The following is a 26,854-nucleotide window of genomic DNA, read 5'->3' as shown; positions in this document are numbered from 1 at the left end:
CATAAACTATATGAATTATATTCACTTTCTTGCCAAAATAAAGCTAACTGCACAAAGTATTCTGATAGTTACTGACAGTTTAGGTCTGCATAGTTGAAATAACTTACTCCTCATGTCCACAACTGCCCAGTGCTCTCTTAGGAGGATGCACCCTGATTTATTCAATCTTGGTTATTACCAAAAATGCTGCAAAAATAGTTCTGTGCTTGTGAAAAAATCTTTTAAGTTTTTTTTTTTTTTTTTTTTTTTTTTTTTTGCTGTACGCGGGCCTCTCACTGTTGTGGCCTCTCCCATTGCGGAGCACAGGCTCCAGACGCGCAGGCCCAGCTGCCATGCCTCACGGGCCCAGCCGTTCCGCGGCATGTGGGATCTTCCCAGACCGGGGCACGAACCCGCGTCCCCTGCATCGGCAGGCAGACTCTCAACCACTGCACCACCAGGGAAGCTCCCTCTATTGACTTGATTCTTAATCAGTTGGTCACGGCCAGCTCTTTGGTGCTTTCCTTCCAAAGAAATCCCTCAGATAATAGCAGCTTTTGGATGGCAATATTGCCTGTATGATTTTGGATGTAAAGTTCTACTTACACTGAATGGGCAGAGGGGTTTCCCTCAGCATCACCTGCCTCTTGAATGACTTCTAGGCCATTAAGCTTTGTCCAATTCCTTTACCACCTGTCACACTTGGGGCATAGTCTCCACTTTTCCCAGTTGTCCAAGCTGGCAGAGGGGTCCTGTGTGGGGGTCAAGCCATCAGAGTGAGCCCTGGACTCTGGCTGAGAACAGTGCCAGCCCTTTACCACACAACTGCTGAGACAATCTCGGGACTGGCCTGAGGGAGCAGGACCTGTCCAGAACAATGTAACCATCACGAGGCTTCCTGCTATCCTCAAAGTACTGTGGCCAAATGCTGCCCCAACCTTGCAACCCAGACTTACCTGCATCCCAGGACCCTAAGAGGACATCTTCACCTATTCTCTTTCATTCTAATGTACTTTTAATTTAGCACTTCTTTCATGTTTCCTGTCTGTGTTCCTTAAATGGTCGAAAACTCACAAGGACAGGCTTGTCTGTCTTGTTTTCTGACTTTTCTTGTGCACCTACAGTAGTGCCTGAAACTCAGTAGATGCTCACTGAACATTTATTAAAGAACTGAGAGACTTCCATGGTGGGCACTGGTTAAGAATCCGCCTGCCAATGCAGGAGACACGGGTTTGATCACGGGTCCGGGAAGATCCCACATGCTATGGAGCAACTAAGCCCATGCTCCACAACTACTGAGCCTGCACTCTAGAGCCTGCGAGCCACAACTACTGAAGCCTGCACACCTAGAGCCTGTGCTCCACAACAAGAGAAGCCATCGCAATAAGAAGACCGCGCACCGCAATGAAGAGTAGCCCTTGCTCTGGGCAACTAGAGAAAGTCCGCACACAGTAATGAAGACCGAAAAATAAATAAATAAAATAAAATAAAATTTATTAAACATGACACCCTAGATTCCACATCCATTTTTGCTTTTTACTGTTAAGGCTACTTTGAAAGTCCTTTTAAGCTATACTTCAAAGTATTAATATTTTCACGAATGAAAAAATAATCACATTTCTAAAACAAAATCCTGAGTGGCCAAAGTTTCAGCATAGCCACTGCTCAGATAACTGTCTCTTCTCAGACTCCAGTGTGTCCTGTTCAGTTTTCTTTGAGATCTTAACTTTTGTTTTCTAATCCTCTACTGATATTTTCCCAGAGCTATCCAGCCATTATCTTTAAATAAGTACATAATCATTAGTGGCTTTCAGTGATTTTCATTTCACAACTTTTTCTGGAATAATCTCAACTCCTCATGCCCACGCAATCCCTGCTATAACAGTAAGAATGATAATCACTTCTCATCAAAGAGATCAGATTTTGTGTCCCCTCAATTTTTGTTTCATTTTGTTTTTTTCCACACTTTAATGTATTCATTTTTCAATAAGTTTAAATCCTTGAGGTGTATGGCATCACACAGATTCTGTGTCCACGGCCTTGGCAGCAAGGTTGTTTGGGAATTCGGCACGAACCATGCCACTGTCTCCGTGAACACAAGCTACCTTTCCCCAGGTTACTCTGGTTTTGTTCGGTTTTCCACCAGGAGTTACTTTGTTTTCTTTGCTTTGTACACGTAAGCACGTCTCTTGCCTAGATATTTTGAATTCTGTTTCATTTCGAGCATAGACCCCTTCACTTTTTTTTAATATAAATTTATTTATTTAATTTTGGCTGCATTGGGTCTTCGTTGCTGTGCGCGGGCTTTCTCTAGTTGCTGTGAGCAGGGGCTACTCTTCTTCATTGTGGTGCTCTGGCTTCTCATTGTGGTGGTCCCTCCTGCTGCGGAGCACAGGCTCCAGGAGCACGGGCTTCAGCAGTCGCGGCATGCACGCTGAGTAGTTGCAGCGCACGGGCCCAGCCCCTCCGCGGCACGTGGGATCCTCCCAGACCAGGGACCGAATCTGTGTCCACCGCACCGGCAGGCGGACCCTCAACCACTGCGCCACCAGGGAAGTCCCAGACCCCTTCAATTTTAAGTGCTATGTGCTCCCTCTGGTTCCGGAGACTGAGCTTATAGCCAGCAAAATGGCCTTGGACCACAGCCTTCCAGGCATATTTGTCCTTTCAGAATTCCTGTTCCAAGCGGGCCTCCACAGTCTTAAAGATGATTGAAACAGAAAGGCCTATGTCCCAAACTTTTATCTCAGGGTTCTGGTATCTTTGCACAGGTGCTCTAACCGGGCCACTTTACCGGGAGGTCCAGGTGAGCAGCGCTCCACCCTCGGTCCCAGAGCTGTTGGAACTACATTTCCCAGAGGACGCTGCGCCGGGGGCCTTCGACGATTAGCCAATTAAAGCTCAGGAGGAGGGCACTTCCCTGTGAGAGCACCGCGTAGGGGCAGGACTTCCGGCATTCTCCTCGTGGCGGTCGTTTTGTAGGTGCTTGGGGTATGTTCGCTCGGTCTCAGGTTCCACAGCGGCGAGTCGAGACCGAGAAGGTCGGAGAGGAGACGCTGTCCGCGCCAGGCCTGGGGTAGGGTCCACTGTGCCCGCGTCCCCCCTCCTCTCCCGCCTTTCCCCGCCCCGTCCACAGTCCGATGGCGGCGGCGGCGCTGAGGAACCCGCCTCAGGTAAACGCTCGTCCTCCGGCCCTCACTGCCCTCACCCCACAAGACACTAAAGCCTCGAGTGCGGGGCGCCGGCTCACGTGCCCGCAGCCCAGACCCCGGTATTCAGGACGGTGAGGCGACCGTGGGTGGGGCCCTGTTTCTGACAGACGGTGTGACGGCGCGTTGCAGAGGGTCACAGGCGGAGGGACCGGCAGGTGCAAAGGCTTGGAGGTCGGGTTGAGCCGGGAGGATTCGGGAACTCCGAGATCTGCCTTGTGTGTTCAGGGAACAGAGAAGGTGAGGCAGAGTCGCGCTTGAAATGCCAGGCTGCCATTTTCAGGAGGCCGGGAGCATTGACATTTGTTAACAGAAAAGGACTCTCCTGATTTAGGCTTTCAGAAGTTTTCCAAAAGCTGTTCAGAGTGTTAGACTGGTTGCCTCGCGTATAGGTACCAGAATGTGCAGGTGCTTGCAAGGGAGACTGAGCTAGTTCAAGGGAATCTCAAGTCTCCTTTGTTTCTCATGGGAACAGAGAGCAAGGGGGCAGGAGTCAGGCCTGGAATGGCGCTCTGAGAAGTTGAGTGTCTATTCTGCAGGTGATGGGAACAATGGGAGGTTTGGAGCGGAGGAGGGAGATGATCTGACCCAGCTCTTATCAGGCTCCCTGTGACTGCAGAATGGAGAACCGAATGGGGCGGGGGGTGAGGAAGGTGGTAGGAAAACCAGGGAAGACGCTACTGTAACCAGTCCAGCAGAGTCTTGATGATGTGGACCAGTGTGGTGACCTTGGAGGTGGTAGACATGATTAAAATTCTGAATTCAGTTTTTTCATTAGATCTGCTCAGATTTTCTGATTTTGTGAGAGTAGAAGTCAGGGATGACCGTAAGGTTTTGGGGTGTAGCAGCCAGAGGGATGGAAGCTCCATCAGTTGGGATCTGGAATTTGGTAGTAGGATTAATTTTCTTTTTTTTTCTTTTTTTTCTTTGACTGCGTTGGGTCTTCGTTGCTGTGCCTGGGTTGTCTCTAGTTGTGGCAAGTGGGGGGCTACTCTTCGTTGCGGTGTGCGGGCTTCTCATCGTGGTGGTTTCTCTTGTTGCAGAGCATGGGCTTTAGGGACACGGGCTTCAGTAGTTGCAGCTCGTGGGCCCTAGAGTGCGCGGGCTTTAGCAGTTGTGGTGCGTGGGCTCAGTAGTTGTGGTGCACAGGTTTTGTTGCTCTGTGGCAAGTGGGATTTTCCCGGACCAGGGATCAAACCCCTAACCCCTGCATTGACAGGCGGATTTTTAAGCACTGCGCCACCAGGGAAGCCCCAGGATTAATTTTCAATCGGTATTAGGGGTTTTGTTTTGGTCATATTAAGTGTATGAGATGTTTCAGAGAACAAATCAGTAGAGGTATTAAGTGGGCAGCTGGACACACAGGTCTAGGTCTCTGGGGAGGGTTTCAGGACAGACACCTGAAGAAGGTGGTGGATAGTATGTGGACCAGGGTGGAGCTGTGTGTCTTGGCTTAGACAGCTAGAATAGAATACTTTTTTATTTCTCACAGTTCTAGAAGCTGGGAATCCAAAATCAAAGTATTGGCAGGTTGGATTCCTGGTGGGGGACTCTGTTCCCATCTTGCAGATGGTTCCCTTCTCCCTGTATCCTCACATAGACTTTTCTTGGTACAAGGAGGTGGACAGAGCAAGAGATGCCTGTCTTCCTCTTATAAGGGTTCCTTCTTACAACCTAATCTAAACCTGATTACTTCCCAAAGGCCATGCCTCCAACTACCATCACATTTGGGGTTAAGGCTTCAACATAACAAATTTGGGGGGGGATGCATACATTCAGTCCATAACACTGTGGGTCACATTTAGTGGTGATAGTCTTGGTCATGATAGTGTTAATAATAGCCCAGGAAGGGGAGAGTGGGGTCTGAGGGCTGGACCTTGTCCTTGGGCACCAAGGTGGAGGATGATAGTCATCACAAACATAGGTGAAGGAGATAAGTGGTCATGGGAACAGTGTGGGAAAGAGGATGAGCTACTAGGTGATTTAGATTTCTGAGGGATGAGTGCACATGAGACAGAAATGGTGGCAAAGGAGCAGTTGAGGCAAGATTGACAGTGAGGCCAGGTCTACTGCTTATTCACTGCTCTATGGGCTCACCAGGGTTTTGCTGTGACCTCCTGTTTCTGGGGGGTTTTAGTCAGGTTGATGGCTTAGTTTAAGGGGCACAAGTGGTCATCTGGGAGAGTCACTGGACCTAGGGTGGAAAGTGTCTGGGACTCTATTTTGAATGACGGTTAGGAAAGGAGAGGAAGTCTGTGACAGGAAAGCACATCAAGTGTAGCTCATGTGAAAGAGGGACATGACTGTATGAGATGCACAAGTGGTTCTGGGTGGCTGAGGTTGAAGCAAGGAGCAGAGTCAGGCAGGACTGCCAATGGCAGTGGGGACCAATGGAGGTCTGGGTAGTTGGATCCTGCTTGAATTTGCTGAGCACTCTCTATATGCCATGTGTTCCATGACACGTAGGAAGGAGAGGCAGATGCCTGTGTTGCAGGACAAGAAAGAGGTGGTGACTGAGAGAGACGTTGTACAAAGAGTGATGTGGAAAGGGAGTGTGAGCTGATGGCCTGAGGGCCCTGGCACTGAGGACATAAGGTTAAAATGTGAGCCCACACCCTTGGTTATGTCTCGGAGGCATGATCTGGGACATCCTAGGAGAATTGCCTTGTAAGAGGTAGTCCTTCCCTGTGTGCCAGGCCCAGAGCATAGATATCATCTGTCTGTCCACCTGCCTGGTGCTGTGGGTGGACAGGGTAATCAAAGGGACCATGAGAAGAGTGTTCACATCAATGACACCAGGGCCTGGTATCTCCTCTGAGATGAGGAAGTGGCGGGGGGCGGTGAGCAGGGTATGAGTGGGTGGGTGGATGAACTTGGGGTCCTGTGAGAGAAGCTGATCATGGAACAAACTGTCCCCATCATGGCAGGCCTGTGTGACCTTTGAAGACGTGGCCATTTACTTCTCCCAGGAGGAGTGGGGGCTCCTTGATGAGGCACAGAGGTTCCTGTACCATGATGTGATGCTGGAGAACTTTGAACTTACAACATCCCTGGGTAAGGCCTTCATATTCCTCCCAGTGTCCTCAACTGTCCTCTGTCTTTCCCCCATCCAAGAGGCAGCTCTCTCCATTCCATGGCTAGACCATTGTCTCTGCTAACTTCCCCACTTACCTGGCATATGTGCTGTGGATGTCAGTGCTGAGCTGTGTACACTGCCCCAAGCACTGTACTCCTCAAGCAGCCCCAACGTCTGATACCCCGAGGAATGCAGGGAAGTGTCTGGGAGTCAGTCTGGCAGTCAGCGTAATAGAGCTCACATTTCTTGTCCTCTCCTTGGCTAGATGACTGTGTCCAGATCTATGGTACCTTGTGCCCCAGATTCTTCCCCTTTCCTCTTTTTTTTGAGATATAATTGGCATAGGACATATTAGTTTCAGGTGTATTACATAATGATTTGGTATTTGTATATATTGCAAAATGCTCACAATAGTAAGTCTAGTTAACATCTATCACCATATAGAGTTACACATTTTTTTTCCTTGTGATGAGAACTTAATTTTAAGACTTCCTTGTGACTGCCTATATCAGGATTGCAGGTATTGTCATTGGCACTATTTATATATAAGCTTTTCTTGAAAGACCCTGTTTTGGGATTTTGTTGTAATTATCTTTCCTTTCCTGGGGTCTGCTGTTTCCTGAGTTGCTCTGAGTCAGTGCTGACCACTCACATGTCCTGTCTTTCCCTAAGGACTTGTTTCATTCCAGTCTCACGTAGTTACAGAACAGGGGGTGTGTGGGGAGAGCCCTGATTGCTTTACAGGGTGAACATGTAAGTTGGTCTCAGAGGAGACCTGGTCCTGGTGACTGGCAACTGGAGGCGGGGCGAGGGGAGGGCATGAAAATGAGGCTGTGTTTAGTCATACCGGGAACCTACCCTGTGTCCACCAGTGTTTTGGTGCAAGTGCCACTTGAGGCAAATTATTTCTACACTTTCTTCTGCATACTTGACACTTTTCTGATTTGTCATTTCCAGTGTCTGACTGTCCCCACCTTTCAGAGCTGTATGCATCATGTCCCTCTCCACTGCACCATCTGTAGTTTCTCCCACAGTGACTTACACTTATCCAGACACCTTGGAGATGTGGGTTCAGTTCCAGACCACTGCAATACAGTGAGTCACGTGAATTTTTTTGTTTCCCACTGCATATAGAAGTTATTTTTATATTATACTTTAGTGTATTAAGTGAAGTAGAGTTATGCCTAAGAATCAATATACTTACCTTAATTTGAAAGTACTTTTTTGCTAAAAAATCCTAGCCATTGTCTGAACCTTCAGTGAGTCATAGTAGTAACATCAAAGATCACTGATCACAGATCACCATAACAAATATAATAATAATGGAAAAGTTTGAAAGATTGTGAGAATTATCAGAATGTGACATAGAGATACAAAGTGAGCAAATGCTGTCAGTAAAATGACACCGATAGACTTGCTGGATGTAAGGTTGCCACAAACCTTCAATTTGTAAAGAAAAAAACCAGAATGCAGTATCTGCAAAGGGCAATACAGCAAAGTGTCATGATAATGACATATGCCTGTAAAGTGTTGTGAGGTGTGCACACATTCTTAAATAGTCCTTGAACACCAGCTACTCAGTTCCAATTGTATTTCCCTGGGCCTGGACACAGTCATCCTTCTGCATAGTATGGACATGTTCCCAGCTGACAAGATCTAGCTGAAGGCTGTTGGCAGAGGAAGGAGTAAGTAATACTGCCTCTCCTCCCTGTTTTACACCCTGTATTTGTGCCCTTTGTCCTGGAAAGTTACCCCCTTCTGTGAACTTTAGAGGCCCAGTACTGCAGAGCAGCCCTCCCGTCAAATTAGTGCCTCATCCTGAAAACATTCCCATGGATTCATTAGCACTTTATTAGCATTCCTCTGCTTTCAGATTGTCAGTGTGGAGCAGAGGATGAGGAGATCCCTTCTGAGCAGAGTGTTTCTGGAGGAGAGTCACAGGTCAGGACTTCTCAGTCAGTTCCATCAAACCAGAAGACTCATCCCTGTGAGAAGTGTGTCTCAGTCTTGAAAGACATTTTGCAGCTGACTGAGCTCCAGGCAGCATATCTTGGGCAGAAACCATACTTTGGTGGGGGGTCCAGCAGCTTCTGGTTGAATGCAAGCCTTCACCAGTATCAGGAGCATGACAATGGAGAGAAAAACCTTAAAATGGATGTGGACAGGTCCTCGATTGTGACGAGCTGCAGACTCCATGTGTCAGGGAAGCCCTTCCCCTGTGGGGAGGATGGAAAAGACTTCCTAGCTACCTTGGGCCTTCATCAGCACCAGGCCACTCCCAACAGTGAGAAGCCACACAGCAGCATTGAGTCTGGGGAGGCCTTAAACAATGGAAAAAGTCATAACAAGTGGATTGAATGCAGGGAAGTTTTTGGCAACACTCATATACTTCACCACCAGGGAGTCTGCACTGGAGAAGGTCTTGATGAGTGTAGCAAATGCAAATACAGATTTGTTCAGCACCAGCAAATTCACGTTGGAGAAAGGCCTTATGAGTGCAGTGAATGTGGGAAATTCTTTAGCCGTAAAACCCACCTCATTCGACACTGGAGGGTTCACACAGGAGCAAAGCCTTATGAGTGCAGTGAATGTGGGAGGTCTTTTAGCCAGAAATCTGACCTTATTCAACACCAAAGAGTTCATACTGGAGAAAAGCCTTATGAGTGCAGTGAATGTAGGAAATCTTTTATCCAGAAATCCATCCTCATTAAACACCAGAGAGTTCACACTAATGAAAGGCCTTATAAATGTGATCAATGTGGAAAATCGTTTAGCCAAAGTTCTGGCCTCCTTCGACACAAGAGAGCTCACACTACAGCAAGGCCTTATGAGTGCACTGAATGTGGGAAAGCCTTTAACTGTAAAACCCACCTCGTTCGACACTGGAGAGCTCACACTGGAGTTAGGCCTTATGAGTGCAGCGAATGTGGAAAATCTTTTAGTGAGAAATCTGTCCTCATTCAACACCGAAGAGTTCACACTGGAGAAAAGCCTTATGAGTGCAGTGGATGTGGGAAAGCCTTTAGCCAGAAATCTGTCCTCATTCAGCACCAGAGAGTTCACACAGGAGAAAGGCCTTATGAGTGCAGTGAATGTGGGAAATTCTTTAGCCGCAAAACCCACCTCATTCGACACCAGACGGTGCACACTGGAGCAAGACCTTTTGATTGCAGTGAATGTGGGAGATCCTTTACTCAGAGCTCTGGTCTCCTTCGACACAGGAGAGCTCATGTGCAATGAGTATAGGAAATCCTTTACCTGCAAATTTAACGTCGGTCAACACCAAAGAGTTCACACTGGAAAAAGTCTTGCACATGCAATGAATGTGCTTCTTTCTTACTTAGCATCATTGTGTTGGAGGAAAGCCTCTGTGAGGAACCATCTGCATGAATCGAATCTCATGTTGGGATATCCACAGACTAGGGATTGATTCACCGTAAATTTCACGAATGTGTTGGAAGCATGTGTAACCTGCCCAAGGTCACTGCCAGTTTCTGTGGCAGAAACTATCTCACCTCTAGCATCTGGCAGGCCCTCACAGTTGGCATCAGTCACAAGCCTAGTATGCTCAGAGCAACTGGCCTCTGTGCTGTCCCATTTGTTGGAGGAAATTGTGAGTATCCTGAGCCCTTATGGAGTCTTCATTCCCTTTTCTCTGACAAGTTAGGGCATGGACCTGACCTGTGTTGGCCCTGAGAACGTTATCTGAGTTCTGCTGGCAGCTTGCAGAGAAGAACTAGCTTTTTCAGGGACACAGTTGGTCTCGGGTAGTTGTGATGAATATTTCCAGCTTCCAAGTCACCCAACCAGAAATTGCCTGTTGCACGTTGCTCTGGTTTGTGTAATAGTAAAGACCTTTTTGTTTAAGCACCTTAATTTTGGAAATGCTCTTCACTGTGTGGAATAGTTTGAAAGCACAATAGGACCGTCAACTTGAGGGGTAAATGACTTTTGTGGAGATCCAAACTTTGGGTGCCTCAGAGGACATGGTATGATGGCCAAATATAGGGCTTTCATTTTGGCCTAGATTGCATTGCTGCCAAGGCCTCCTAGGAAAGAATACTTTGTTATTTTTTGCCTGGATACGAGAGTTCTGTGCATTCTAGTGCTTCTGGAGACAACATGGATTCTTTTTTTTCTTGCCCACAGGGGATAACACACAATGGCCAGCACTACTGAGGGAAATCTTAACCCCAGTTCTCCTCCAAAGCAACCATATATACCCTGATACCTGGAATTCCACAGGCTAGTGTCCATAGTTGTAAGGCTGCAGGGGCAGGGAAGACCACAATTGGTACAGAAACACTGGTTACTAGGGAGTGGAGGAGACTGCAGCAAGCTACATGGAACGTACCACTTCTAAAGGTACATCCACAAATGTTCTACTGACAATGACTGCAGGATGAGTGTGTCCAGAAATCTCAGGACCTCCAGGTATGTTTTTGTGTGAAGTCATTGGCAGACAAAATAAGGGTTTTGGGGGATTCCTCTAGCCTTTCTGAGCTGTTGACCTCAAGGCCATTGCTATACAGGCAACAGAAGAAGGATGGTGAGATACTGTGGTCCAGGCATGTGGTTTTTGTGACCCAACCAGCAGTCCTCTTGACTCAGCCGGAAATGGCCTTGACTGTTTGCCAGTATTTCGTGTCCCTGAGGAGAGGCTTCCCCTCAAGGCATGAGGAATGAGATAGTGGAGTAATTTTCTGAAGAGTGGGATATTTAGATTTTTATTATGAACCACTTTTTAAACCTGCATGATGGTATAATGAGCATGGAACATATTTAAAGTGTACAATTTGATAAGTTTTCACATGTATACACTTGTGAAACCATTATTATTATCATGATAATGAGCTCTCTGTCACCAGCATATTTTCCTCATGCCCTTTTCTAGTCTCCTTGCTCTCCCTGGCCATACAGACAACCATTTATTTACATTCCTTTACAATAGATTGCATTTTCTAGAATGTTATGATTGATCATAAAGTGTTTACTTTTTTTTTCTGGCTTCATTGATGCTACATAATTACTTTGAGAATAATTCATTGTACTGATATGAACATTCTTATTTCTAAGAATGCTTAGAAATGGAAGCTTTCTCTTCCATGTATAATTGACTATGTTCATACATTCATCTGTTTATGGGTATTTCAGTTATTTCCAGTGTTTAGCTTTTATAAATAAAAGCTGATATGAACATTAGTTTACAATTACTTATATGGATATGTTTCATTTTTCTTGTATTAATAACTCAGTGCAGTACCTCAGTCATGGGGTAGGTGAATAGTATAACTTTTTAAGAAATTGCCAAACTGTAATCTAAAATGTTTGTGTTTTTTTGCATTCCCACCAGCAGTGTGTGAGACTTCCAATTCCTTCACACCATTGTCAATACCTGGTAAGGTTACTTTTTAATTTTACCCTTTTAAAATAAGTGTGTAGAGGTAATCCACTGGTTTTAATTGCATTTCCCTAAGGATTTACAACGTTTAGCATTATTTCATGTGTTTGCTATATATCTTCTTTAGTAAGATGTCTAGTCTTTTCTTTGTCCTATTTTCTATTTTGTGAATTTGGCTATTTGCTTTTTAGTTACAATAAGACAAACAACAAAGACATGTTGGTATTTTACTTATTCTTCAATGATGTGAGTGACTTCTTTGCTGCATGGAATCGTTGTTGAATACTGGAAGAATATTTTGTTATTTTTTACTTTTTTTTTTTTTGATGGAATGCACAGTGTATGGACACCTATACCAAACATTTAAGTTTCATCAGCATTATTAACATATTCTCCATCACTTTTCTAAGTGTAGACATTCAATATACTGCATTCAGTAATACTATAAATCAAGCCTTGGTTTGTAGTGTTTGCCAGTTTCTTTGGTATAAATACCATGAACAATTTCAAACTACCAACCTGATGTCACTGAATAGGGTTGGGAAGAGTTGGCAGTATCACATCATTCTAAACAGAGAAATGATTAGAGAGTGATGATGTTTCAATATTTGTAACTTAAAAGAGTTTAATTGATATATAATTGACTTATGTATATACTAAAAATGTCAATTTTGATGGTTTGATGCATAAAATTTCCTTAAGCCTTTTTTAAATTTGTGCTTTTCAACTTATAAGATTTCTGATACAGGATATAGTCTACTGTTTGTAATTGCTATTTTCAAATATATACAAAAGTAGAAAAGACTGTCTTATGGAGTCCCAATCTTCTGTCATTATTTATAGTCATTTGCATTTCATCTCTCATGCACATTAGTGGGTTCTTTTACTTAAAACCCAGAGATTGTGTCGTTTAATGCATAGTTTCTTGAGAACGTTTTTCTAAAATGTAAGAGTATTTCCATAATGACAATAACTTTCTCACACAAAATAAAAATATTTTAAAATGTGATAAATATTTATCAGTGCTGAATTTTATCAATTTTCTCAAAAATATATTTGTTTTTTAAGGCAGACTACAGATGTATCTTGTTTTATTGTGCTTCACAGATACTGTATTTGTTTTTAATAAATTGAAGGTTAGTGGCAACACTGCACTGAGCAAATCTATCAGCACCATTTTTCAAACAGCATTTCCTCATTTTGTATCTTTGTGTCACATGTAATTCTCACAAGTTTTCAAACTTTTTCATTATTATTATACTTCTTATGAGATCTGTGATTAGTTATCTTTGATGTTACTTTTTAAATTTTTTTTGTCTGTGCCATGCAGCTTGTGACATCTTAGTTCTCTGGCCAGGCATTGAACCCGGGCCCTCGGCAGTGAAAGCACAGAGTACTAACCACTGGACTGCCAGAGAATTCCCAGTTGGTTTTTTTTGTTACTTTGTTTTTTGTTTTTGTGATGTTACTATTGTAATTGTTTTGGAGCACCATGAGCTGTACGCCTGTAAGATGGTGAACTTAATCAATAAATGTGCGTTCTGACTGCTCCACTGATTGGCCATTACCCTGTCTTTCTCTCTCTCCTTGGCCTCCCTATTCCCTGAGACACAACAATATTGAAATTAGGCCAACTAATAACCCTACAATAACCTCCAGTGTTCCAGTGAAAGGTTAGAATCACTTCATGTCTTTCACTTTAAATCAGAAGCTAGAAATGATTAAGCTTAATGAGGAAGGCATGTCAAAAGCTAAGAGCTTGTACGTCTGTCGGGAGTGGGCCCAGAACAGTATTTATATACTTTTTTCAAACTTACATACATATATATATATATACATATATATATACATATATATATATATTTTTTTTTTTGCAGTATGTGGGCCTCTCACTGTTGTGGCCTCTCCTGTTGCAGAGCACAGGCTCCGAACACGGAGGCTCAACGGCCATGGCTCAAGGGCCCAGCCGCTTGGCGGCTTGTGGGATCTTCCCGGACCAGGGCACGAACCCGTATCCCCTGCATCAGCAGGCGGACTCTCAACCACAGCGCCACCGGGGAAGCCCCAAACTTAAACTTTTGGCATTGCTTGGGCCACGCACCTTTATAGCAATATGTGTATTTACTAGGAGAGTCAGGATCCAGCAAAAGGAACAGCAGAAGCCAATGTAGTTTGAGATTCTAATTTTGAGCTCCATCCAATTAGTGCTACTGGGGCAAAGCTTTAAGGTTTGGAAGCCACCAAGGAGGTGGGTAATGCTGAGGGAAACCCCTCTGGCTACTCTATGAAAATAGAACACAAGTTTATATCCAGCAACGACCAGGAAATATTTCAGTCCAAACACTGTCATTTCATGAGGGATCCCTTTGGAGAAAAGAACTAAGCAGTTGGCTAGGACAAGGTGGTTGAGGATTTGGTCTCTGGGTGTGAGACTTCTTCCAGTGAGCGAAGTGAAAGTAAAAAAACAAAGAAGTGAGGAGTTTCCCAGGATCCCAACTTTCATCTGAGTGAGGAGGATAATCACCCAGTCCAGGTTAGTAGAAACCATCACATCAATAACTTAGGGATAATGTTTAGTCGGAGTCAGAAGAATCAAATTGATGTTTGATGCCAGGACAGTAACTGCAGGGGTAGCATCCATGCAAGTGTGGAAAGGAGTCATCTGGACACTAATGCAGTCACCCAGAGGCAGAGCTCTCCCCCAGTCCCTGGGGCTCCAGGTATTCCTGCATGCTGACAGGTTGTGTTCCTTTCTGGAGGCTCTGGGGAACCAGATTCTTGCTTGGTTGGGTTGTTGGCAGAGTTCAATTCTATGTGGTTGTAGGACTGAGGACTCTCAGCTCCCTAGATGCTCTCTGCTTATGTTGAGGGTATCTGCGAAGTCCCAGTTTCTTCAAAGAGGTTTTTGTGTGACTGACAGCTCTGACCTTTCCATCTTGCTGAGTCAGGACTAAGGTTACTGGCTGTCGGACGTGTACTGTCCTTAGCTCCTACGGTTCCTCTCCCGTCCTAGCACAAAGCTGTTATCTCAAAACCATCAAACGCCCTTATCATACCGCCATATCTCTGACTCTGATGTCTGCAACTTTATCCCTGCAGCTGGGATAGTTTCTCCACTTTTTAAAATTACTTAGTTAATTAATTAATTAATTTATGTTTTTGATGGGTTTTGCTGGACGTTACAAGTACTTTTTTTTAAAATTAATTTTTATATTTGGCTGCATTGGGTCTTCGTTGCTGTGCGCGGGCTTTCTCTACTTGCAGCAAGTGGGGGTTACTCTTCATTGTGGTGCTTGGGCTTCTCATTGCAGTGACTTCTCTTGTTGTGGAGCATGAGCTCTAGGCACCCAGGCTCAGTAGTTGTGGCTCACAGGCTCTAGAGCACAGGCTCAGTAGTTATGGCACATGCGCTTAGTTGCTCCGCAGCATGTGGGATCCTCCTGGACCAGGGCTCGAACCTGTGTCCCCTGCATTGGCAGGCGGATTCTTAACCACTGCGCCACCAGGGAAGTCCTAGTTTCTCTACTTTTAAAGACTTATCTGTATTTTTTTAAAGATTATTTTCTTTGTATTGTAGTAAAAAATACATAACATCAAATTTATCATCAACCATTTTTAAATATATATGTAAATATATTTATTTATTTTTGGCTTGTTGGGTCTTCGTTTCTGTGCAAAGGCTTTCTCTAGTTGCGGCAAGGGGGGTCTACTCTTCATTGTGGTGCACGGGCTTCTCATTGAGGTGGCTTGTCTTGTTGTGGAGCACAGGCTCTAAGTGTGTGGGCTTCAGTAGTTGTGGCTTGCAGGCTCAGTAGCTGTGGTGCACGGGCTTAGTGGCTTCATGGCGTGTGGGATCTTCCTGGTCCAGGGATCGAACCCGTGTCCCTTGCATTGGCAGGTGGATTCTTAACCACTGAGCCACTAGAGAAGTCCCCCAGCACCATTTTAAAAGCCTTGACATAAGTGACTCCATTTCGTTTCACATTCCACACTTGGGATTAGAACAAAAACACTGACGGAAGAGACATGTTCCTATGAGACCTCAGTGCACATGAGTTAAAGTGTTTCTTTTTGTCCTGTTAATCTGTCTTGTGTCAGGTTTTGTTTTTTTTTTTTTTTTGACCACACTGCACGGCATTCGGGATCTTAGTTCCTGGACCAGGGATCTAACCCATGCCCCTTGCAATGGAAGCACAGAGTCTTAACCATTAGACGGCCAGGGAAGTCCCTTGTGTCAATTTTATTATTAGTCCAGCCACAGGAACTCAAGAGGAGTAGAGGGGGAAATTTTTCCCTCCCTGACATAGCCTTGCCTCAGTCTCCCATAGTCACAGTACCCATTTCTTTCAGATATTCCATATTGGGCATAGATGCTTTGGCACAATAGAAATGGATTAAAATCAAGACTTTGACATTTACAAATTGGCTTGATAAATGTGACCCCATGTAAGTCAAAACAGGACCTTCAAGGATTAAAACTTATGTGTAATAAAATAGTGATTATACCCCACTGCTTCTCCATTTACAGTCCAATTTTGCTTGTTCTTAAATCTGAAAAAAATGAGCACCACTTGATAGATTACTACAACCTTAATGCTATGGTCCTATTCATCAAGGTTCCATATCCAATACCCAGTAAAATTTACTGATTCTGTTCAATCAATAACGGGTGAATATTTTTTGCTCTATAGATTTGGCTGACATGTTCTGTTCAGTGCCTGTTTCAATAGCCTCTACTGCAGTTTGTTTCTACCTTAAGAGGGATACAATACACCTTTTTCTGGCTACTCCAACATATTCATCATTACAAATTTTACTTCCAAATTAAAATCAGCAGGCATTCCTGATAGTGCCCTCAGAAACTCTACCATAGAGAATTTGGCAGTTTCTCCTTAAACCTGCTGGAGTCTGGACACATGATGGCTGTAAGTTGACCAAGGGCTTCTGATACAAGATGCTGGCCTTCTCTGCCCATGCTGTCTGCCATTAAAACCACCAATGGGGCTTCCCTGGTGGTGAAGTGGTTGACAGTCCGCCTGCCGATACACGGAACACGGGCTCGTGCCCCTGTCCAGGAAGATCCCACATGTCACGGAGTGGCTAGGCCCGTGAGCCATGGCCGCTGAGCCTGCGCGTCCGGAGCCTGTGCACTGCAATGGGAGAGGCCACAACAGTGAGAGGCCCGCATACTGCAAAAAAAAAAAAAAAAAAAAACACCGATGACTGTCTACCTCCTGTGTCTTCTGGAAATAGAGGCTCTCACAGACCCTGAGCTTGTGACTCTCTGTATTCAGCTGCCCACCATACTTTGAGTCATGGAAACAACACAGTCCAAGCTCAGCACAGCTACTGAGGCCTCCGTAGATTAAAACAGCCTGGAAACAAACCTGGAACCTCTGGCATATTCCACCTGTAGGAGTGGTGGCATCCTCTGTCTTTAGTTACATGCCAGATTCCATGGTGCTGGAAGGTCACCTCCATTCAGGCCCCTTGCCTACCTGGAGAGCCCCTTGGGATTAACTGAGTGAACTGCAGTGGAAGATGAACAGCACTGCCAACCATCAGACATGGTGGAGCTCAGTGAAATGTTGCTTCTTTCCATCCTTTAGCCAGGACATCCCTGATAAAGCACAGGACCCAACGGACAACACCCTTGGGCAAACTTCAGGCAAGAATCTTAGCATGGGATGACCTGGCTCACAATGGCCACATCTCCACATTTATTATAAACTGTTGGGTCATTACTTAAAAATTGTCCCCTTGGTAAAAATAGCAAGAACCTCTAGGAATCTCTTGTCTCACAGTTAAATCAAAATCACACGTCTCAACCTGTATTAACGCCACAATATGAGGCCTTGCCAGGACATTCCTTTTTCACTTCGGAGTTATAATTTAAACCTAAACTTCCTCCACAAATAAACCAAAAACCTGTCAAGTGCAGCTACACACCATTCTTGTGACTTGATTTTTCTGCTTCTGGTCTGAGTACTTTTATCAATTTTCAAGAAGCTCCAACCCTCCAAGGAAGCCATTGTTTCGACTAAACATGGCAAATGCTGAGATCCACATCAACTCAAGCAGGTACCCTCTTAGAAGGGACAGTCCCATCCAACATCCCAGACAACATCATCCTGACCCAGGAGCTCGTTGCTGGAGATGACATCACCTCAGATGATAACAGTTCAAATGACGTTGTCCCAACCCAAGACCTCAAAGTTGGAGTTGACTTCACCCGTTACACTAAAATCTTCACCCCGGCAATGCCCACGGACTGCCTCTCCTAAGGCACAAATTGGATGCAGGACATGTATTGCATTTCTTCCTTTCTTTTATTCTTATTTTTAAAGGCATTTATTTATTGAGGCTGCGTTGGGTCTTCGTTCCTGCACACAGGCTTTCTCTAGTTTCAGAGAGCAGGGGCTACCTTTTGTTGCGGTGCGTGGGCTTCTGATTGCAGTGGTTTCTCGTTGTGGAGCACGGGTTCTAAGGCGTGTGGGCTTCAGTAGTTGTGGCGCAGGGGCTCAGTTGCTCCGCAGCATGTGGGATCTTCCCAGAGCAGGGCTCGAACCTGTATCCCCTGCATTGGTTACGTGCATGTAAAGAACAATAAATAAAAGCTGTGAATCAAGTTTATTCAGTATCTTACTGAGAACTACCGCCCAGGAGACAGCCTCTCAGATAGCTCTGAGAAACTGTTCTGAAGAGAAAAGAAGGGAGGTCAGGGGACTTCCCTGGCAGCCCAGTTGTTAAGACTCTGCACTTCCAGTGCAGGAGGTGCAGGTTCCATCCCTGGTCAGGGAACTAAGATCTCACATGCCTCTAGTCATGAGGAATTTTAGTTAATGGTTTTGGTGTTTTTCTAAGAATGGGAAGATGCAAGAATCCAGGTTCATAAAAAATTTCTCCTCAAAAAATGTAACTTTCTGAAAGCCTGTTCTGCCAGTTTTCCCAGAGCACAGAGTGCCTCATTCCTTATCTCTGCCCTGATCTTTCTTCAGCGTGTGCTGGGGATCAGTGACTGCAGTGGCTAGTGACTCAATCCTTATAGATCCAGATGGCTAGCAGCATTCTTTAGTTGGCACTAACAATGTACATATTTTATGTCCAAATGACTTTATGGAATTGTTTGTCCATTTGTATCTGTAGACTCTTCATTGGAGTATAATTGCTTGACAATGGTGTGTTAGTTTCTGCTTTATAACAAAGTGAATCAGCTATACATATATCCCCATTATCTTCTCCCTCTTGCGTCTCCCTCCCAGCCCCCCATCCCACCCCTCTAGGTGGTGGTCACACAAAGCACAGAGCTGATCCCTCTGTGCTATGCGGCTGCTTCCCACTAGTTATCTATTTTGCATTTGGTATTATATATAAGCCCATGCACTCTCTCACTTCATCCCATCTTACCCTTCCGCCTCCCCTTGTCCTCAAGTTCATTCTCTACATCTGCGTCTTTATTCCTGTCCTGCCCCTAGGTTCTTCAGAACCTTTTTTTTTTTTTTTTTAGATTCCATATATATGTGTTAGCATATGGTATTTATTTTTCTCTTTCTGACTTACTTCATTCTGTGTGACAGACTCTAGGTCCATCCACCTCACTACAAATAACTCAGTTTTCGTTTCTTTTTATGGCTGAGTAATATTCCATTGTATATATATGCCACATCTTCTTTATCCATTCATCTGTCGATGGACATTTAGGTTGCTTCCATGTCCTGGCTATTGTAAATAGAGCTGCAATGAACATTGTAGTACATGATTCTTTTTTTTTTTTTTTTCAGCAGTACGCGGGCCTCTCACTCTTGTGGCCTCTCCCGTTGTGGAGCACAGGCTCCGAACGCGCAGGCTCAACGGCCATGGCTCACAGGCCTAGCTGCTCTGCAGCATGTGGGATCTTCCTGGACCGGGGCACGAACCCGTGTCCCCTGCATCGTCAGGCAGACTCTCAACCACTGCGCCACCAGGGAAGCCCACATGATTCTTTTTGAATTATGGTTTTCTCAGGTTATATGCCCAGTATGTATCTGTAGACTTTGGGAGCACTTATAATATTACTTTTACCGTCTGGGAACATGCTTAATGGGGTCTGAAATAGTATTTCTGAAAACTTTTAGTGATTACTTTCAGACAACACTCTCCATAAGTCTCCCTACAGCCACTCTAAGAAGTAACGAAAGCCTCCTCTCCAGCCTAGTTAGATCCCTCGCAGTGCTTCTGGATTTGTGGGGGTGGGACCACCAGCTGGAACCCTAGCTAGACCTCTGAGAACTACATTTCCTAGAGGACAGTGCGCCGAGAGGCAGTATGTCTAAGCCAATGAAAACCCAGGGTAAAGACATTCCTGCGCATGCGCTTCTCATCGGGGAGGGACTTCCGGCCGCCTCCTCGTGGCGGCCATTTTAATCGCTCTGGATTTGTTCTAGTTCCAGAGAGCTTCGTGGGGGCTGAGATGACTGAACTAAGGAGTTCCGAGTGGAGGTGTCCCCGTTGCACAGAGGCGGGTCTGAAGTTCGGCGACACCGCCCGAGGTGTCCCGCGTCAGACCCTGGATAAGGCCGGCCGTGGCTGGGTCCCCTCTGTTCTCCCGCCGCTACCGGCCCAGCTCCACCCACAGAGTCCGAATGCGGTGGCGGCGCTAAGGGACCCGCCTCAGGTAAACGCTCGTCCTCCGGGCCCTCACCCTCTCACCCCACCAGACACTAGATCCCCTGCCCATGTGCCCGCAGCTCAGACCGCTCTGTCCAGGACGGTGAGGCGGTCGTGGATGGGCTCTGTTTCTGACAGTGTGATGGTGCGTGGGAGAGCGTGACAGGCGGGGGGACCGGCAGGTGCAAAGGCTTGGAGGTGGGACTGAGGAGGGAGGATTCGGGAAACCTGGAACTGTCTTGTATTTGCATGGAGTGGAGAGTGTGAGGTGGACTCGCACCTGCACTGTCAAGCTGAGGGGTTTGTACCTCCGTTCTGAGGACCCTGGCAGCCATGGTGGGTTGTGAAGAGAAGAGGGATATAGTCTGATTTAGGGTTTTAAAAGCTTTCCAAGAGCTACTCTGAGGGAGAACAGATTGGAATGGGGGTGATGAGGGTAGTGAGGCACAGGGAAGTTGAGTCCTTGTCCAACATAGAACTGGGAGGAGGCAGCACTGAGGTCTGAAGCAGAGAGTTTAGTCTTTTAGCCCAAGGTCATCTGGCCTCTAGGGCTGGCGAGGGGTACAGGGAGTTTTGAGCCCGTTGGAATACACCTTTATGGCTTGCTTCTGCCCACAGGTCCCCATGACTGAGGAAGCACTTAGGGAACCTACACAGGGAAGTGGAGGGTGTCCCAGGCCCTCACTGGCTTGGATCTCACTCGTATGAACTTGAGGTTGTGGTGTCGTGGGACTCTTCACCTGCCATTTCCCCAGCCCTTGGGTTTGGGGATCTGGGAGAAATCCTCTAGACACATTCTAGTCCAGGCCAAGGGTTTCATGGAAGAGTTGCTTTCTGGTCATCTGTGAAAAATGGTGTAGAAGGTTATCCCAGAAACAGGTACCAGCATGTTCAAATGTTTGATAGTGTGTCCACAAACTGGGAACAGGGCACAGCATGTCTCCTTTCTTTTAGCAACAGAGAGCAAGGGTACAGGAGTCAGTCTTGTAATGTGGCTGTCTGAGAAGTTGGGCATCTGTTGTGGAGGTAATGGGAGATTTGGAAAAGAGGAGGGAGATGATCTTACTTAGGTCTAAACAGGCTCCATCTGGTTACAGAGTGGAAAACAGACTTTGGGATGAGGAAGGATGACCAGGGAGGAGGGTACGGCAGAAGTCCTAGTGCGTGTTCATGGACCAGAGTAGTGGCTGTGGAGTTGGAAGAAGTGGTTGGATTCTGGATCCATTATTTAAGAAGGGCTGCCCAGATTTTCTGATTTTGAGGGTGGGAGAGAGAATGGTAAGAGTCAGTGATGGCACTAAAGTTTTGGTCTTAGCAGCTGAAAGACTGGAAGCTTCATTAACTGAGATGAGATAATCAGTAGTAAGAGTGATTTTCATTGGGGATATCAGGAATTTTGTTTTTGGCTGTGTTAAAATTATGAGATTTCTCAGAAAACAAAGGAGTAGTGACATCAGGTGGGCAGAACAGAGGTCTGGAAATCTGGGGTGTGGTTCGGGATGGAGACATCTGAAAGTGGTGGCTAGTGTCTGCACCAGTGTGGAACTATGGATTGTATTTAGAAGGTGGAATTCAGGCCATGGTGATAATGTTACTAGCAGGTCAGAAAGAAGTGTATGAGTTCCAAGAATTGATCTATTGCTTGGGCACCTTGTTGGGGGTTATGGACATCATAAACACAGATGTGGGAGAGAAATAGTCGTGAAGGGAGTATGTGTGGGGCCAGAGGTGTTGGCAGGTGTCCAAGACTTCCAAAGGAAGAGTAGACCGACAGATGCAGAGGCAGAGAACTAACAGAGATAAGATGCATTTGCTAGAATTTTGTGGTGAGTTTTGGTGGGATGTTTCAGTAGATAATGTATATAACATAAGGGCAAATGTGGTTATCTGTGAGAATCACTATGCTTAGTGTGGGTACCTTTGTGGCTGGGATTTTAATGAGAGTTAGGTGGAGAGAAGAGGATTGTGGCTGCTGAGGGAATGAGTACAACCTAGAAGTAGGAGAGGGTTATGGGTATCTGAAATACACATATGGTTCTGTATGACTAATGTTGAAGCTAGAATTAGTAACAGGGAGAAAGGCCTTCAAATTGTGTTGGGATCCATCAGAGGTCTTCGGTAGAATTGGATTCTGTTTGAATTTGCCAGGTTCTCTGGGGTGAGTCCAGGAAGATGACTATAGTGTGGGACACAGAGTTGGCAGTGGCTGCGAGGATGCAACTGTGGGGTCTGGAGACATGAGAGAGGTACATGTGGAGAGAGGGAGCATGAATTGATGGACCTGGGCCCTGGTACAGGGGACTTAAGGGTGATGGGTGACTCCACATTTTATTGTGAGGCATGATATGGAAGACCCCCTGGAAATTGCCCGGCAGGAAGAGATGGAGCCATGCAGTTCTGTCCCTGAGCATCTCTCTGATGGCATCTCTCTGCCTACCTGTCTGTAGTTGCTGAGGGCTGGGCACAGTGATTAGTGGAACCATGAGGAGACAGCAGTACCAATGGCATCAGGTTCTGGTGTCTCATCTGAAGTAGGGAGCCTGGAAGAAACTTGGGCATGGGCTGGCTGTGTGCAGGATGGATTGTGGGTCCTCAGGAGAGAGGACCAGTGGTTTCATCTGTCCCCATCATGACAGGGCAGTGTGACTTTGGAGGATGTGGCTGTGTACTTCTCCTGGGAGGAATGGAGTCTCCTTGATAAGGCTCAGAGACACCTGTACCATGATGTGATGCTGGAGATCTTTACACTTATATCCTCACTGGGTAAGGCCTGCACACCCACCCCTATGACCTGGGCTAGACTTTGCCTTTCTGCTTTTCCTTAGGGGCTGCTCTGTCCTTCCTACATCCAAACCATGGGGACTACTTCCTTTCCTAGTTCCTTTGGAAGGTGCTGCTGTTGCTAGGGCTGGGTTGTTTGCACTGCCCTTTTCTCTCCTTGGAGACCTAATACCTGCTTTTCTGAAGCCTAGTAGGAAGCCAAATGGGTCCATCTTGCTTACCTCCTCCCTCGTTGGGTGACTTTCCAGATCCATGGTTCCTAGGTTTTGCTCCCTTCTTCTGACTGTTCTTTCATGCCTGCCTGTGCCAAGAATTGCACGTCACTGGGCATAGGCACTAGTTAGGTGCACCATGAACTGTGTTTGTGATACCCTCATCTGAGGTTCTTTTTGTAACATTTATTTTTCTTTTCTGTGCTCTGTTATGTGATGTTTCTTTGGGCTGGAACTGGCCACTTGCCTGTCCTGTCTGTCCCTTAGGACTTGAATTTTCTAAGTCCCATGTAGTTAATGTGGGTTGCAGGGGAGAGTCCTGGGTGCTTCATAGAATGGCTCACTGTGGCACGATGGGCTAGAGGGGACCTGGCAAGGACATGACATCAGGGTTGTGTTCACATCATACCAGGAACCTGTTCAAACTAGTGTTTTGGTGCCACTGCTGGGTGCCACACCTCATTTCCATCTCATCTTCCCCGTTCTTTATACTTGGCCAGCTTGTCACTTTAACTCTGACTTCTGGCCCCTGGCTATACCCAACTTTCCTTCCTCCACCTGTTACCTATTCTTCTCTACTGCTGCATCTGCAGTGTTCTCCAGTGTTGGCTCACATGTAACAGGTGGTGTGCACATATCCTTGATAGTCCTTGAAAACCAGTTAGTCATTTGCAAATGGATTTTTCTATCCCTGGACAAAAATTTCTGTACAACACTCACATGTTAGCAGCAGCTAAAGCACTGCTCAAGGTGTGAGGAGTGAGTTTAAAATTGCCTGCCTCTCCTCACTCTGCTGCATCACATTCTTAAAAGTTTTTCATCTTGTGAGGCTTCCCTACTTCTATAAACTTTTAGAGTCCCAGTACTGCAAAACAGCCTCTTCTTCGTCCTGACTCCAACTCTGTCATCCTGAAAACCACCTCATGTATTCATTCTTTGGTGTGTCAGACACATATTTGTGATGCGGCTGCCACCAGTCCCCAAAGTGAAGTCCCCACGTACTTCATTAGCATTTTTCTGTTTTCAGGTTGTTTGTGTGGTGTAGAGAATGACAAGGCTCCTTCAGGACAGAGAGTTTCTCAGGAAAGAATGCCACAAATCAGGACTCTAAAGCCAGATCCGTCAACCCAGAAAGCTCATCTCTGTGAGATGTGTGTTCCTGTCATGAAGGACGTTTTGTACCTGTCTGAGCATCAAGGAACATACACTGGGCAGAAATCGTGTACATGTGTAGCATGTGTGGAACAATTCTGTTTCAGGGCAGATCTTGACCAACACCAGAAGGAGCACAGTGGGGAAAAACTCTGCAGCAAGGGTATGAACAGGACCTCCTTTGTGAAGAGCTATGGAATCTATTTGTCAGGGAAGCCTTTCACCTGTGGGGAGGGTGGAAAGGACACTGTGGGCCTTTTCCAGTACCAGGCCACTCCCAAAGCAGTACTGAAAATACACAGCAGTACTGGCTGTGAGGAGGCCTTTCACTGTGGAAAAAGTCCTTACAAGTGTGGTGAATGTGGGAAAGCCTTCCGCTGCAAACGTACACTTGTTCAGCACCAAAGAATTCACTCTGGAGGACTGTATGAGTGCAGTGAATGTGGGAAAACCTTCACTTACAAGCACACATTTCTTCGGCACAAGACGCTTCATACTGGAGAAAGGCCTTTTGAATGCAGTGAATGTGGGAAGGCCTTCAGGTTCAAATATAAACTTGTTCAGCACCAGCGTATTCACACTGGAGAAAAGCCTTATGAGTGTGCCGAATGTGGGAAAGCTTTTGGCTGCAAATCCAAACTTCTTCGGCACCAGAGAATTCACACTGGAGCAAAGCCTTATGAGTGTACTGAATGTGGCAGACTCTTTAGACAAAGTTCCAGTCTTGTTCAGCATCAGAGAATTCACACAGGAGCAAGGCCTTATGAATGTGGTGAATGTGAGAAATCTTTTAGCCAAAGCTCCAGCCTCATTCAGCACCGCAGAATTCACACGGGAGAAAGGCCATATGAGTGCAGTGAATGTGGGAAATCCTTTAGCCAAAGCTCCAGCCTCATTCAACATCGAAGAGTTCATACAGGAGCAAGGCCTTATGAGTGCAGGGAATGTGGGAAATCCTTTAGCCAAAGCTTCAGCCTCATTCTACATCAGAGAATTCACACTGGAGAAAGACCTTATGAATGCAGTGAATGTGGAAAATCTTTTAGCCAAAACTACAGCCTCATTCAGCACCATAAACTTCACACTAGATAAAGGCCTCAAGAGTACAGCCAACATGAGAAAGCCTTCAGTTACCAGTCTGCTCTGATTCAACACCAAAATCTCACAACTCAGTTCTACGTTTTAGGAATTCAGCTAATGTGGAAAAAATACCTTCTGGATAAGGAAATCTACATAAGATAATGGCCTTTGAACTTCAGGGAATTTGCTATCTCTTTGCTCAGTGTGATAGCACTAGAGAGCCTCTATGAGGAGCAATCTGCCATGAGTTCCAGGTATGTGAGAAATTTTCAGGAGTGGCATTTCATATTTTACCTGCTCAGGAACCTTGCCATAATTAAGTCACTGCCAGATTCTGTGGCAGAAGTCAACTCGCCTCTACCATCTGGCAGGTCCTCATAGTGTGCATCAGTCACCACAGCATGCTCAGAGAAGACAGATGTTTGTACTCTCTCTCCCATTCTCTAGATGAAATCGTAGTCAAAGCCCCTAGGGAGTTCCCATTCCCTTCTCTCTAACTAGTTATGGCATGGACCTGACCCAGTTTGGGACCAAAGGACCCAGTCTGGGAACTGCTGGTGGCTTGTAAAATTTTCCTTCTTCACGGCATTGTTGGTCTTAGGGGTGAAACTTTTGAAGCATTTTCTGTCCTCCAAGTCGCCAACCTGGGAACGATCTGCTGCATATTGCTCTGATTTGTACAATAATAAAAATCTTATTGTTTAAGTCACTTTTAATCTTAACAGTTTTATTCACTATGTGGGGTAGTTGAAAACAGAATTTTGAAAAACAAAATGAAAATAGAATTTGGCTTTGCTAGTGTGAACAGGTGGACAGGTTTCATGAGGGTCTCAGGGAACAGTATGGTGTATGAAAGTCTGTCTTACTGCAGTTTTTGTCTAAGCTGTATTCCTGTCTGTGGTAAAATAAAAAAGTAAATATTTGATGTTTGTCCCCGGTTCCTGGCAGAGATCTAAAACCCTTGGAATTTCCTGAGTAATAAGAGTTTTTTTGTGTGATAATGAAATGACTCAAGGTGGAGACCTGTACAGATCTTCAGCATGGGGGCTGGTCACCAGATATTAGAGGGTTAGAACTTTTAAGCCCCACCCCTGACATCTGGGGGGGGAAGGAGCTGGAGATTGAGTTCAGTCACAATGGCCAGTGATTTAGTCAACCGTGCCTATGTAGTGATACCTTAGTAAAAAATCCCTAAACAGTAGGGTTTGGGGAATTTCCATGCTGGTAAACACATCCAACCAGGAAGGGGGGTATACCCTGATTCCACTGGGTTAGAGGCTCCTGTGCTTGGGGTTCTTTTGGACCTCACTTTATCTGG

The 26,854-nt window shown here is 45.6% G+C and overlaps 2 pseudogenes; one reads left to right on the top strand and one right to left on the bottom strand.

Moving 5' to 3' along the window:
• Positions 1–1,971: 1,971 nt before the first annotated feature.
• LOC113615272 (60S ribosomal protein L35a-like) lies at positions 1,972–2,636 on the bottom strand (annotated as a pseudogene).
• A 311-nt stretch (positions 2,637–2,947) lies between these two features.
• Positions 2,948–26,245, top strand: LOC113615141 (zinc finger protein 256-like; annotated as a pseudogene).
• The last annotated feature ends 609 nt before the right edge of the window (positions 26,246–26,854 follow it).

The sequence above is a fragment of the Aethalodelphis obliquidens genome, unplaced genomic scaffold (assembly GCF_003676395.1).
Source record: "Aethalodelphis obliquidens isolate GAN/ISIS:26980383/991018 unplaced genomic scaffold, ASM367639v1 scaffold113, whole genome shotgun sequence".
Classification (NCBI taxonomy): domain Eukaryota; kingdom Metazoa; phylum Chordata; class Mammalia; order Artiodactyla; family Delphinidae; genus Aethalodelphis; species Aethalodelphis obliquidens.
This window is presented reverse-complemented; position numbering and strand designations above follow the sequence as displayed.